Raw genomic sequence first — 15829 nt, forward strand, 5'->3', positions numbered from 1 at the left:
GATCCAATTGCGCTATTTTGTAAGAGATTAGGGGAGTTCTCCCTGGTGTCCTGGCCAATTTTTATCCTTCAATCAACATCACAAAAACAGATTATCTGGTCATTATCACATTGCTGTTTGTGAGATCTTGCTGTGTGCAAATTGGCTGCTGCATTTCCTACATTACAACAGTGACAACAGTTCAAAAGTACTTCACTGGCTGTAAAGCACTTTGGGACTTCCTGAAGTTATCAAATGTGCTATATAAATGCAATACTTTATTCTTTACAGGGATATTAAACAAAGTTTGAAACTGAGTCACATAAGACAATATTAGGACAGGTGATCAAAGGCTTGGTGAAAAGAGGTATGTTTTAAGGAGCATCTTAGAGGAGGATAGAGCCAGAGAGAGGTGGAGAAGTTTAGGGAGGGAATTTCAGAACTTAGGGCCTTGACAACTGAAGGCATGGCCACCAATGGTGGAGTGATTAAAATCGGGGATGTACAAGAGGCCAGAATTGAAGAGAGATCTCAAAGGGTTGTGGGGCTGGAGAAGATTACAGAGATAGGGAGGGTTGAGGCCAAAGATCTGAAAACAAGGATGGGAATTGTCAAATTGAGGTGTTACTGGACTGGGTGCCATTGTAAATCAGCGAGTGCAGGGGGGATGATTTGTGAACAGGAATTAGTTTGAGTTAGGCTGTGGACAGCAGAGTTTTCGATGACTTCCAGTTGAAGAATGCCCATTCAGACGAGCTGCTGGTAACGCTGTTGTCCGCCAAGGAGTAGTGCCTTTGTGTGACCTGCTTTTTGCAGCAAAGCAGTGAAAGCTATTAACAAGCTCTTTCCTCTGGCAGCAAAACATTTCCTTTTCCAATTATTCCAGTTCAGCAGCAGTATTTGAGGTTAGTGTGCCGATCCTAATCCCCAGTTAACGATGTGCCCCTAAACTAGCCAAGAACTGAAAAAACAAATTGCCTGTGAAAGTGACTTTTAATTGGCTGTTATAAAGGATAATCAGGTCATAAAACTCCTCAGATAATCAGACATTTTGAAGTTGGGCCCAATTTTAAGTCATTCAAAATCCATTCACTTAGACAGAGTTAAAATTGGGCCATTCATCTCTATGGAAAACCTATGAAGCAACACAGAATGGGTTCTAGTGTTTGTTTATCTGTCCTCAATATATTCTTGGAGAATTTGGGGGGGCGAGGGGGGTGATGGGAGGGTTGTAGGTCTGGATGAGATTACAGAGATAGGGGTGGCTGAGGCCAGGAAAGGGTTTGAATATGAGGATGTCCATTGGGAGACAAGGAGCAAACACAAACCCGCAAGGGCAGGGATGATGGGTGAGTCATGAAACTTCATAGGCTCCAGGAACAATGTTCAAGTTTTCCAAATGCACTCTCACCCAACCTCATCTCGCCCTAGACAGCAGTTGGGGTTTTAGAAAGTAGCTACCAATCTACAGATCCTTTCCTAGGCATATTAAGCTCTAACAGGCCCTAGAATGTGCTTATTCAGGTCACTTTCCCCACTGGGAGTACCTGCACTCCAAGGGTCAAATTACAAAGAGAAATTCACACAAACTAGGGTTGAATTCCCTGGAGTTTAGAAGGTTAATGGGTGATTTAATCAAAGGTTTCAAGATATTGAGGGGAACAGGTAGGGTGGATAGAGAGAAACTATTTCTGCTGGTTGGGGAGTCTAGGACTAGGGGACAGAGTCTAAAGATTAGAGCCAAACGTTTCAGGAGTGAAACTACAAAGCACTTCTTCACACAAAAGGTGATAGAAGTTTGGAACTCTCTGCCGCAAAAGGCAATTGATGCTGGATCAATTGTTAATTTTAAACCTGAGGTTGATAGATTTTTGTTAACTAAAAGTATTGAGGAATAGGGGACAAAGGCAGGTATTTGGAGTTTGGTCACAGATCAGCCATGATCTCATTGAATGGCGGAACAGGCTCGAGGGGCTGAATAGCCTCCCCCTATTCCTATATTTTTAAGCTTTGGCCTTAAAAGAACACAACAGGTTCCACCTTAGACAGAGCTTCATCCTCGAAGCTGAAACATCACGATCAGGCTCCAGAGGATATCAGTTAGCATACATAGAAAAGTCAACTGCAGCTTACTACAGGAGTGGGGCAATTATAGAATCACATTTAGTATTCAAGAAGAGTATTGATCAGATTCAGTGAAATTCACTTTCAGATCTGGTGCCTCATTACTGCCAGCACTACAGACCACCCAGTCAAATTGGTGAGTGGTTTTAGAAGAGGTTAATAAGAACAAACCATGATGGCTTCTTGTCCGAGCATTCCCCTCCCTCCTGGTTACATTTGTACTGAATCTCTCCTCCCTGCATTGGCCGCTGTGTGGAAAGAAGTTGATGTTCAGTGAGGCAAGGCAGTGAAGAATCCAGGAGTGCTTAGTATGCATGAGCTTTGTGTCGGATGTCACTGCAATGATTTATGTAGCTTATGTAATATAACACTGTACTTGTTAACATTTTAAAATGGGACAAAGTACCGGGGGACTGGAGTTTCGTTCTGGGAAATCAACGTTTGGCTTTTCACAGGGTATTTGTTTAATTTAATCATGTGGTACTCATTCCACTCGGCTCTGTAATAGAGCACTAAAAAACAGCAAGTGTCAGCATGATTCAGTTACTCAATCTGTGGCTCAGTGAGTAGCATTTTCACCTCTAAGTCAGAAGGTTGTGGGTTCAAGTCCCACTCCAGAGACCTGAGCACAAAAATCTAAGCTGGCACTCCAGTTCTGTTACTACACTGTCCGAGGTGCTGCCTTTCAGATGAGATGTTAAACTGAGGCCCTGCCTGCATTTTCAGGTGGATGTAAAAGATTGCACAGCTGCTATTTTGAAGAAGAGCAGGGGAGTTCTCCCTGGTTATCCTTCAATCAATGCCACTTAAAAAAAATGATCTGATAATGATCACAATGCTGTTTGTGGGATCTTGCTGTGTGACAATTGACTGCTGTGTTTCCTACATTACAACAGTGACTACACTTCAAAAAGGTACTTCATTGGCTGTAAAGCACTTTCGTCATGAAAGGTTCCATACAAATGCAAAGTCTTTTTTTCTTCCAGTTGCCGAGGTTTGCAGTCACCTCCCCCAGTCACATACCGTGTGTATGTTGAATCCTGCGGTGCTCTGATTGTGCCCGATCCAGAGTTTTGGCTGAGTACATACCCGCTGCTGGACTTGGTCAGGATTTGGAGAGGAAGGTGGATGTGTTTAAAGCATTCAGAGTGGATTGAACTGTATTTTAAATTCGCTGGAGATTTACCATGACTGTTTTATGTAAGATGGAGTGAGTGAAAGGAACACAGGATGACTCTGTCCCATTTACTGATTTCATGCCTGCAGTTAAATGATTTCAAAGCTACGTTTGACAGTAGTGTCAGGCTTTTTGGCTGGGTGGAGCCAAAGAGCAAGAGTGGGACTCTATTTTGAGATGGGAATTGAAGGAGAGTCTGTCAGAGTGACAACTAAATTAATGCTTGGTGTGGCAGATTGTTGAACAATAGGATACTTGGTTTTATAAAAAGAATAAATTTGACAGAATTTTAAACATAGATTAAAAGAGCATTATAAGGCTTTGTGGATTTATTATTTGGAAAAGAATTTAACAATGGCATTTTTGACCTGGTTGTGATGTACAATAGATTAATATATAGGAGTACAGTACATAGTAATAAAAGCAAAATACTGCAGATGCTGGAAATCTGAAATAAAAATAAAAAATGCTGGAAATACTCAGCAGGTCTGATGAAGGGTCACTGACCTGAAATGTTAACTCTGCTTCTCTCTCCACAGTACATAGTGGTTATGTTACCTGACTAATAATCCAATGGCTTAGATTAGTGATCTGGAGTCATGTGTTCAAATTCCTTCATGACAGTGGGGACATGTGAATTCATTTAATTAAATAAATCAGCAATAAAAAAAAATAGTATCAGTAATGGTGGCTATGAAACTATCAGATTGTTGTAAAAACCCATCTGGTTCACTGATGTCCTTTAGGGAAGGAAATCTGCCATCCTTACCCGGTCTGGCCTACATGTGACTCTAGACCCACAGCAATGTGGTTGACTTTTTAAATGGCCTTGCCAGCCATTCAGTTGTATTCAAGAAAGTAACCCACCACCAGTTTCTCGAGGTCATTAGGTATGGGCAATAAATGCTGGCTTTGCCAGTGTTGCCCACATCCAATGAAAGAATAAAAAAAATCATGGGCAACAAATTGAGCTTTACTTTCTACTATAAGCTAATAAATGGTAAAGGAATGATTGTAAGGTACAAAGGAATGATCACCAGGTTGTAAATGTGTTGAGCAGAGATGGCACGGGTTAGCACTTGACTGGGAAATCACCTGGGAATAAAATCTGCAATGGGCTTACCCTGCTTCAGGTCCGTAAGTCTTGCCCATGCCCAGGTGACCCTGGAGGGTCTGCTGGTATGCTTGAGGTCTTCTCTGGACACTGGAGGTTGCTGTGAGTGTTGAACTATATTGCCTCTCCTCATTCTTCCTCCTTTTCCCACTCCAAGTTTTTGGGCTCAATGCACCTGCGGCATTGACTCTGTTTCTGTCTCTGTGGATGCTGTCTGGCCTGCTGAGTATTTCCGGCATTTTCTCCTTTTGTTTCAGATTTCCAGCATCCACAGTATTTTGCTTTTGTTTTATTGCAGGTGTTGCTCGCAGAACTGAGTCGAGAAACACAGACAGACCAATTAAGAGCCAGTTTGTATTGGGGTGGGTGTTGGATGTGGAAGTCGGTCCCTGAGTTCCTGTGTAGGTCTCTTTGTTGCATAAGTTTGAGCTAGAGATAGAGGAGAAGCTGCTGGGTTTAACCCCGAGTACTTTTGAGCCCAGTTGGGCCCAGTAATTCCAATATGAGACTGTCGAGGGAGGTAGCTTCCAGGGGAGATGAAGTTGCTGAACGGACACCAACTACTCAATGTAAAAGGCAGGGACTTGATGCACCGAATGACCTCCTTCTGTACAGTAAATGATTCTGAGACGCCAATGGATGCTAGGTATAATATTATTGTTTAGTTTTATACATTTCCATTTTCCTTTAAGTTAAGTTATTAGTGATGGCCTCTTTAAAAAAGGGGCACATTTATTATCTGTTTTTTAGTTGATGTGACTGAGGTACCCTTATTGGTTAAATTATAAGAAGGCATTCTGATGTTGCTGAGTACTTCCAGCATTTTCTGTTTTTATTTCAGATTTCCAGCATCCGCAGCCCTTGTTCTTGTATTACTGATGTTGTTGTTTTGTTAGTCACTGGCTCTCTCGTGCAGCAGATGGCACTGTCCTCCCTTCCTCAATCTCTTGCTGAGGTGGTGACTGTGCCCTGTGAACGAAAATGTAGCCAGCTTGATAAAATGCCTTAGGTGCATAACAGGCTCACCTGTGACAAACTGTGCTCACCTGTGACAAGGTTTCTGGTCAGTGTGTCTATTGTATGTGCAGCCTCAAGGAAGTGCTTCTACATTTGTTACTCTAATATTGCAACGCTCTCCTGGCCAACCTCCCAATCTCCATTCTAAAATATCACAAGGTGCTTCATAAGAATGATTATGAAACAAAATTTTGACACTGAACCACATAAGGAGATGGTAGGACAGGTGACCAAAAGCTTGGTCAAAGTGGTAGTTTTTGAGGAGTGTCTTAAAGGAGGAGAGAGAGCATTAGATGGAAATTGGGGATGCACAAGAGGTCAGAATTGGAGGAGGGCAGAGATCTCGGAGGATTGTCGGACTGAAGGAGGTTACAGAGATAGAGAAGTGGAGTGTTCAAAAAAATTAGTCCAGTGAGTCTTAGCTGAAGGACTGCTCAATTGACTTGATGGCTCTCAGGATTCTATACATTATGTTACTTGCTGTTAACCAGTAAGCTGTCAGCCACAAGAGCAAAGTTGCAGGAAGCCAAACGTATTACCCAAACTTACTGAATCATGTAATCATCTCCAACATCTTTTAACCCATTTTTATTCTGCAATGGAAGAGGAGGAAGCTAACATAATACATGCAATTTGATATTTTCTAGCCTTTTAAACTCACTTGTACCCTGGGATGTATCACCTGCTCATCAATTCACCAAATGGACAAGTGTTGGGTGCCTTAAAATATTCACAAGTTGTTCTGAAACTCAGCCTTCTATAATGAATCACCTGCCCCCATCCTTCACCTTCCCACCCCAACAGACCCAGCCCCTGCCTTCAGGCCCCCATCTCCCTTCACCAAACAGGAGCTTGAAATCCTACCAACATTTCAAACAGTTTCCAGTGCTGTGAATTATGCAGATTGCCTCTGTGCTTTTAATTAGTTGGCAAAGCTGCTTTCATTGGTTAAAGAAAAACAATGGCAAAAATGTGCTTAATATGGAAACTGTTGCAGGTCCCTAAGGCAGCTGCAGGCACAAAAGGCCATTTGTCCTCACTTAGCTCATCCAGCCAGAAAAAAATCCCATGGTACCCTCTCCATTGCTCCACCCAAATGATTCCCGGAATTTGTTGGAAGCCCATTCCATGCAATCATTACTGCATGAAAAACAAAGTCCTCAACATGTCCTAAATTTGCTTTTCAGCAATTAGTATCTATGCTGCGTTGATCCACTCTCATGGTTTTAATTTGAAGTTGTGTCTGGGAGCAGTGCTTCTAGACTGTTAACCATCTTCTATTCATCTGTAATGTGAACTCTCCATTATCTAAATTTGGCTTTGCCAGTGTCACGCACATCCTGAGAACAGGAACAAACCTCCTTCAATGCGATGACCATCACAACATTCTCATCTTCAAGCCATCGATTTTGGTCCCCACCACAAACTCTGTTCCTTAACTACCAATTCCATACTTCTCCTCAGTAAATGTCTGAAGCTTAACCAGACTTTTGGCACTTGGTGTTGTATTTCACCTGAGTTGAGCTGCCAACTACATATCCATGCCATCACTAAGATCACCTACTGCCAAGTCTGTAAGATCACCCCTCTCTGCCCCTGCATCAGCTCATCTGCTGCTGAAACCCTCATACATGCCTTTGTTACCTCTAGACTTGATTATTCCAATGCACTCCTGGCCAGCCTTCCATCTTCCATTCTCCATAAACTTGAGCTCACCTAAAACTCTGGTGCTCATATCCTAATTTACACCAAATCCAGTTCACCTATCAGATGTGCTCTCTGACCTACATTGGCTCCCCGTCCAACAACACCTTAATTTTAAAATTCTCATCGTTGTTTTCAAATCCCCCCATGCCCTCACTCCATCCATCTCTGTAACCTCCTCCAGCCCCACAACTCTCCGAGATATCTGCGCTCCTCCAATTCTGGCCTCCTGAGCATCCCCAATTTTAATTGCTGCACCATTGGCGGCAGTGCCTTCAGCTGCCTGGTTCCTAAACTCTGAAATTCCCAGCCTAAACCTCTCTGCCTCTCTCTCTGCTCCTCTAAGATGCTCCTTAAAACCTACCTCTTTGACCAAGCTTTCGGTGACTTGTCCTGATATCTTTATGTGGCTTGGTGTCAAATCTTGTCTGATTATACTCCTGTTAAGTGCCTTAGGACATTTTTCGACATTAAAGGGGCTATATAAATGCAAGTTATTGTCATCGTTGAAACGACAGCTCTTTTCTTTCTCACTCTTTGGGTGAAACTCTACTAACTTCATCCCGTTTCAGAGCCCATACTTCCTCAGCTCAAGATCAGCTGCCTCAGGGTAGAACATGGGTTCAATCTGGTTGAATGACTTGGTGTCACATCTGTAAGCACATTTACCTATTGATCCATCAGGGGATCTATCATACAAGTGCTCGAGCTTATGGTTTGCAACACCCTTTACTAGATTAAGTTTTATGTAAGATTACATAGTATTTGCAGCACAGAAACAGGCCATTCAGCCCAACTGCTCCATACTGGTGTTTATGCTCCATACAAGCCTCCTCCCACTCCTCGTCATCTCACCCTATCAGCATATCCTTCTCTCCCTTTCTCCCTCATGTGTTTATCCAGCTTCCCCTTAAATGCATCTATACTATTCACCTCAACTACTCCTTTTGGTAGTGAGTTCCACATTCTAATCTCTCTTTGGGTAAGGAATTTCTCCTGAATTCCCTATTGGATTTAAGAGTGACTATCTTATATTCATGGCTCTTAGTTCTGGTCTCATCCCACCAGTTGGAAATATCTTCTATACGTCTACCCTATCAAAACCTTTCAGAATCTTAAAGACGCCTTTCAGGTCACTCCTCAGCCTTCTCTGTTCTAGAAAAACGGAGCCGTGCCTGTTCAATCTTTTCTGATAGGTATAACCTCTCAGTTCCGGTGTCATCCTTGTAAATCTTTACGCTGGCATCTCTGTGCCTGATCTTGAGGAAGTGGCATAACATTGATAAAGTGGCTGGTCCCACTCCGCATGAATGTGCTCATGAGGCAGGAATAAAAAAGCAGCCACATCCCATGAGGATTGCTCCGGGACAAACATGGGAAAATTCCATGGGACTCAAAACATTTTCAACAGTGTTTGCATATTGCACACAGGCACATGATTTGCAATGCTTGTTAGCAAAGCCCAATATATTTATAAACAAGCAGATTAGGACCAAGTCTGATAGTACTGGAATGTAGCAAGACTTGGTGAATTGTTACATTCTGGAGGCAAAGGTTACAAAGCTACACAAAAAAAAAACTCCACCAGGTCTAAAGACTTAAATGGAAACTTTTCTGCTGACTCAGGTTTGTAAAGACGCCATAGCCATCAAAAGGTAATTGGGTTCGTTGTGGAAAGAGACAGGAGATGCTGGAAGGAGCACCTCTTTATGGAGAGGCCTTTCCCCCAATGTGTGTGGTTTGAAGAACTTAATTCAAACACAAACAGAAGTGTGTTTGTCCCCCTTTAAAAGAATCCCAAGCCACATGAAAGAAGGAACTTGCATTTCTATAGCTCCTTTCACATCCTTGGGATGTCACTTAAAGCTTTACAACTAATGAAGTACTTTTGAAGTGTGGTCATTGTCGTTATGTAGGAAACACGGGAGCCAATTTGCGCACAGCAAGCTCCTACAAACAGCAAATTCAATGATGTTGCTTGAGGGACAAATATTGGCCAGAACACCAGGGAGAACTCCCCTGCTCTTTTTAGTGTCATGGGATCGCTCACCTCGAGAGGGCCTACGGGGCCTCGGTTTATCGACTCATCCAAAAGACAACATCTCTGGCAGTGCAGCACTCCCTTAGTACTGCATTGGAGGGCCAACCTGGATTTTGTGCTCAGATCTTTGGGATGTGACTTGAACCCACAACCTTCTGATTTATACATGAATGATACCCAACTGAAGCACTAGTGGGATAAAATTGAAAAGAGAAGTTTTATTAAACTTGTATCGAACCGCTGGTTATACTGCCCTGGGAATACTGTGAACAGTTCAGATCTTCATATTATAAAAGAGGTATAAAGGCACAGGGGAGGAGACAAAACTGATTTACAGGAATGATACTAGAACTGAGAGGTTATACCATCAGGAAAGATTGAACAGTCTGGGGCTCTTTTTTCTAGAAAAGAGAAGACTGAAGGGTGACCTGATAGAGATATTTAAAATCATGCAGGGTTTCAATAGTGTAAATGTAGAGATGTTCGCACTTGTTGGGGAGGCCAGAACTAGGGGCCATGAATATATGATAGTCATTAATAAATCCAATAGGGAATTCAGGAGAAACTTCTTTCCCCAGAGAGTGGCGAGAATGTGGAACTCGCTATTGCAAGGACTAGTTGAGGCAAATAGCATAGATACATTTAAAGGGAAGCTGGATAAGCACTGGAGGGAGAAAGGAATAGAAGGATTTGTTGATAGGGTGAGATGAAGTAGGGTGGGAGGAGACTCGTGTGGAGCATTAACACTGGCACAGACCTGTTGGGCCGAATGGCCTGTTTCTGTGCTGTAGATTTGGCACAACTCAATATAAAGCACTTTGGAATGAGAGCATAAAGTGCCAGAAATACTCAGCATGTCTGGCAGCATCGGTTTAGACAGAAACAGAGTTAACATTTCAGGTCTGTGACCTTTCATCAGAACACTGATACTAATACTGCTGAGTATTTCCAGCACTTTCTGTTCTCACTTCAGAGTTGCAGCATCCACAGAATTTTGCTCTTATAAAGCACTTTGGAATTTGTAATATGGCGCTATAGAAATGCAAGTCTTGTCTCTCTTTTAGCTAAGGGACATTGCAACTTTTCCCACCAGCATCCCAGTACATTGTGGGATTTTAAATATTTTCTCCAAATCTCTGAGCTCTCAGCAATCTGTAAGAGTCTTGTTCCCATTAGTCGCCTCTGGCTATACTCCCAGTTTCCCACCAATGATGCCCTTTTATTTCATCAATGCAACTTATATACTCCATTGTAACAACTCGGCCACGTTACATTTGAGATATCATGAGCAAAGCACTACCCCACAATTCGGTACAGGGGAGGTGAGGGAGAGAACTGAAGGTATCAGAGCTTCTTCTGGTCCAGTGCTATGCACTGGCCAATGAACCATCGCTAAGAATGTAGTTCTGATGAAAGGTTATCAACCAGAGTATTTTCTGTTTCAGTTTTGACAGAGCGCGGATAATGTGTACCCTGAGAAGCGGCTTCAGAATGCAGCATAGTGAAATAGAACGTGGAGTGTCGACAAGAGGATTAATCCAGCAGTAAATCTATTTATGTTATTCTATTTGTGAATTAATCCCAGCAAAAGCTGTGCCAGCAGCAATTACTTTATCCTTTTGCAGATTAAGGACACCAAATATGCACCACTGGAGGGGAGGTTTACAGCATTGTGACCATGTTCAACCTCAGAACCTGCACAGCATTCTGCTCTTACCACTTGAACGCATTAGTTTTCAAAAGTTATGCTTCAATGAAACCATTATACTAGTAAAAGGTTGTAAAAAAATGTTTCACTAGGGTCAGAAATAGGATAAAGTTTGCAATAAAGTAACTTACAGCTTAACACCTTATCGGCTGTTGAATTTTACAGCACCAATACCTCAGCTAGCTAAATTTTACATTAAAATACTAGACTAACACAGCATTCTAAAAACCTGCGAGCAGCAAATACTGCCTCTAATGCAGAACAAACATCTTTGCTTTTGAAACACTTTGCTGAAGGCGTTCAGCAGGTTGCAAAAGAAAAAGAGCTCCTTTAAATGGGAAAGAAATATAAACAATGATAACAATTGCTGACCTTTGTGATTTTGGAACAGATTTGTCTTTTGCCTAACTTGCATTAAAAGTGCACAAAACAAAGAGATTGTGTGCTGGACACCTAGGCAATGGTGATAGCAAAACCCTGATCACTTTGTCAACTACTTTTGGGTTGCGTATTGCAAACACATCTTTCCACGATTGTACATGTATGGACTTGACAAAAGATTAGTTTGGTACGATTCATTGTCTAGTAAAAATGTAGGAACCCCCGCCCCCACAAGGCGATCTCCACTCTTGCCTCCACGTGTTTCCTTCCATTCAGAGCCCATGTAGCCAAAATGCATAATGCCAAACAAAGATTAAACAATTCCCTAACCAGTAAGCACTGGATGGCTGCTTACTTCTCAAGTGCACTTCATTTAATTAAACAGTTAATTGGCTCATTCTCTCAACAATCCAGATATAAAATGCAGTGCAGATATTTTGGATGTTGGTTTTAATACAATGGAAATCGGTCATAGCCCTATATGTTTTCTATTTTGCTTTGACGCATTTTAGTGACAAACAATAGCAACTATTTGCATTTATATAGCCCCTGCAACACAGTAAAACATCCCAAGGTGCTTCACAGGAGCATAAACAGACCGAAATTGTCACTGAGTGGCACTAAGAGATATTAGAACAGGTGCTGAAAAGCTCCATCGAAGAGGTAGGTTTTAAGGAGCGTCTTAAAGGAGGAGAGAGAAGTAGAAAAATGGAAAGGCTTCGGGAGGGAATTCCAGAGCTTGGGAACCTGGCAGCTGAAGGCACGGCCACCAATGGTGGAACAATGAAAATCAGGGATGCACAAGAGGCCGGAATTGGAGGAGCGCAGAGATCTCGGAGTGTTGTAGGGCTGGAGGAGGTTACAGAACATCAATATACAATCACTCAGGTTGACATTATATGGCATCAAATTACCAACAAGAGCAGTAGTACTGCTGCCCTGACTCATTAACTAACTCAGGTTTATGTCTTTGTGCCATAACTAGGTAACTCAGAATAATTGTTATTAATATTTAAACTTCCTAGAGACATTAAAAAAAAATGACATCCTTATTGATCACTACACTTCAAATCAGATCCATAGGTCAGCAAATGGCAAGGACACATAATGTGCAACATTTAACATGTATACATCATCACGACATTGACGGATAGAGGCAGCTGGGCAATCTATAGTTCAATCTCCCTAATTTTTCCCACTAACAAAGGGGAGGAAGATTTAGTGCTGAGCAGTCAAGGTACACCGGAGAACACAAGAACAGAAAAAATAGGAGCTGGAGTAGGCCATTCAGCCCTTTGAACCTGCTCTGCCATTCAATAAGATCATGTCTGTCTTCTACCTCCATTCTACTTTCCCACCCAATCCCCATTGCCCAAAAATCTATTGCTCTCACCCTTGAATATACTGAACAACAGAACACCCACAGCTCTCTGGTGTAGAGAATTCCAAAGATTCACAAACCTCTGAGTGAAGAAATTTCTCCTCATCTCAGTCCTAAATGGCCGACCAATTATCCTGAGACTGTGACCCTTAGTTTAAGACTCTCCAGCCAAAGAAAGCAAACTCTCAGCATCTACCTTGTCAAGCCTTCCAAAAATGTGAGACGTTTCAATGAGATCACCCGCAATTCTTCTAAACCCGAGAATGTGGGCCATTGTACTCAGTGGCATGGGTTTTGCAGTTAGCAGCGAAGCAAGGGCGCTTACCACTGACCTCGAAGAAAGATGCGCTGAGAGATCTCACGATCTCTATGGTGAGAACTCTAACACTCTCAATGTGCAACTGATTGTAGTGTTGTTTAATGGAGAGTCCCAGAATCTCACATCACAGAGTGATGTCATCAATCTATCCAAACAGCCAATCACATTAAAGAATTCTCCCAGACCGCCAACTCAGGAAATAAAAAACACTAAAATCAAATCATTTCACATTTTTTACAGAGAGTGGAATAAAGATTGGGACATAATGGGGGATGAAGGTAGAAGCTGAAATATCATGAACAAACACTATAAAAAATTAAAATATTGAGTTTTTAAAAATCTAGTAATTAATCATAATGGAGACATTTAATAACATTCCATAAATATAAAATTATATTTCCAGGGCCAGACTGGTTGCTCAGCAGTAGTTATTTCTCAGATCGCAGTTAGAAATGCAGTTACACTTCATTGAACAAGCCTCTAACACTGATATGAGAGCGGAAAAGGTCAGGTTCTTGCCAGGTTAACTGATTTCACCGATTGCCAGCCCTGGTTCACAGCACAGCCTGTGACATAGCAGTGAGTGACAGACTGCAACTTCAGGATTTCTGTGTTAATCTGCGCTTGTGCTAAATCCTAAAACTGTGGACAGTTTCAGAAGGGTAATGGCGTTAAACTGCCATTCCACTGAAAGAAAAAAGAGGACACAAGGACAAAGTCTTTAGTCCAAATATTTCTCCTTGACTAGAAACTAGCAGGAGACAAAATCAAGGATTTAAGGAGTTCAAAGGCAAGAAATTACATTCCAAAGATCATTCACCTGCCAAAATAAAACATTTAATAGGTTCTAAAAATTCGCAGGCCTCAGTCATTTAATAGCATTTCGGAAAGAGAGACTAGTCTGGGAATATCATCCCCCAGCTTTCCTGTAGATAACCCATACTTCAGGGTCAACTACTTCTCCAACAGCATCCGGACTCAGACATTATGGCCCCAATTTTAATTGCCTTCCTGCCTGGCAGAATCTGGTCAGGACTGCAGGGTGGGGTGGGGGGGGGGGGGGGGGGGGGTGGGGGGAGAGGTGGTGGGGGAGCTGGCAGTCAAAATAAGGGCAGTCACAAACCCCCTCTGATCCCACTGCCTTCTCGCCGTGTCTCGATCTGAATCTGCTTTTTTTGAGCAGGCAAGCAGGCCACCTTTGGAAGGGAAGAAGGTTCCCACTATATAGCCCCAGATCACGGCCTGACACCCTCCCCATGATCATGGCCCGATTCCACCCCCGCCCCCCCTTCCCGCTGATCATGGCCAGATGCTCTCCCCCTAATTGTGGTCAATCCCCTCAGGTGGAGTTGGGGTAGGGTCTCCTAATGGGACATTATTTGTGTTATGGTATTTGTGGTGCTCTAAATATGTGGTCTAATACCCTGTGACACCGGTGCCATTCATCGACAGGATTGCGGCTGCCTGCAACGAACTTGGCCTAACCATCAGCCTCAAGAAAACGAATATCATGGGACAGGACGTCGGAAATGCTCCATCCATCAATATCGGTGACCACGCTCTGGAAGTGGTTCGAAGGTTCACCTACCTAGGCTCAACTATCACCAGTAACCCCCTGTCTCTTGATGCAGAAATCAACAAGTGCATGGGAAAGGCGTCTGCTGCTATGTCCAGACTGGCCAAGAGGGTGTGGGAAAATGGTGCACTGACACAAAAGTCAGTGTATCAAGCCTGTGTCTTCAGTACCTTGCTCTACGGCAGCGAGGCCTGGACAACGTATGTCAGCCAAGAGCGATGTCTCAACCCATTCCATCTTTGCTGCCTCCGGAGAATCCTTGGCATCAGGTGGCAGGACCGTACCTCCAACGCAGAAGTCCTTGAGGCGGCCAACATGCCCAGCATATACACCCGACTGAGCCAGCGGCGCCTGAGATGGCTTGGCCATGTGAGCTACATGGTAGATGGCAGGACCCCCAAGGACTCATTGTACAGCGAGCTTGTCACTGGTATCAGACCCACCGGCCGTCCATGTCTCCGCTATAAAGACGTCTGCAAACGCGACATGAAGTCCTGTGACATTGATCACAAGTCGTGGGAGCCAGTTGCCAGTGATCGCCAGAGCTGGCGGGCAACCATAAAGGCGGGGCTAAAGTGTGGCGAGATGAAGAGACTTAGCAGTTGGCAGGAAAAAAGACAGAAGCGCAAGGAGAGAGCCAACTGTGTAACAGCCCCGACAACCAATTTTATCTGCAGCACCTGTGGAAGAGTCTGTCACTCTAGAATTGGCCTTTATAGCCACTCCAGGCACTGCTTCACAAACCACTGACCACCTCCAGGCGCTTACCGATTGTCTCTCGAGACAGGGAGGCATGTTCTAGTTCTATAAGACACCGGTGCCCATTGATGAACTAAAAAAAAGGCCCCTATCTGATTCCAGGGTCACATCTGAAAACCTGTATTTGGAATGAATGGAAAAAACCCATAAGCCAAGCTTCTCAATGACATCCAATGCTCAATCATTGGCCAACGGTTATTGGATAACAAAGCTGTCACTCATTTAGACACCGCCCCTTCCACGTCGCCATGATCTGATTGGCCAGATTCAATGACAAAAGAAAATCCGTTAAGAACTCAAATCCTATTGGTGGATGGTGCTGTCAATCTATGTCCAGCCAACGCTCTCCCGCCTAGTGATAAACTATTGGCTAATTTAGCGCACACGCCCACCGAGATCCCCAATTCTAGTGGTCGATGCTGCTGTCAATCTGATTCCCGCTCACGTTTCCCCACCCATGCACCGCGTGAGATATTATTGGCTGATACAACGCACACGCCCACGGAAACCACCCCCCCCCCACCAAATCTAATGGTGGCTGGTGCTGTC

The 15829-nt window shown here is 43.3% G+C and overlaps 1 protein-coding gene across 1 annotated transcript in view; it reads right to left on the reverse strand.

Moving 5' to 3' along the window:
* dpm2 (dolichyl-phosphate mannosyltransferase subunit 2, regulatory) overlaps positions 1 to 15829 on the reverse strand; it is a 195590-nt gene that overhangs the window by 155490 nt on the left and 24271 nt on the right. The window lies entirely within an intron of this gene.

This window comes from Heterodontus francisci, chromosome 32 (genome assembly GCF_036365525.1).
Source record: "Heterodontus francisci isolate sHetFra1 chromosome 32, sHetFra1.hap1, whole genome shotgun sequence".
Taxonomy (NCBI): Eukaryota; Metazoa; Chordata; class Chondrichthyes; order Heterodontiformes; family Heterodontidae; genus Heterodontus; species Heterodontus francisci.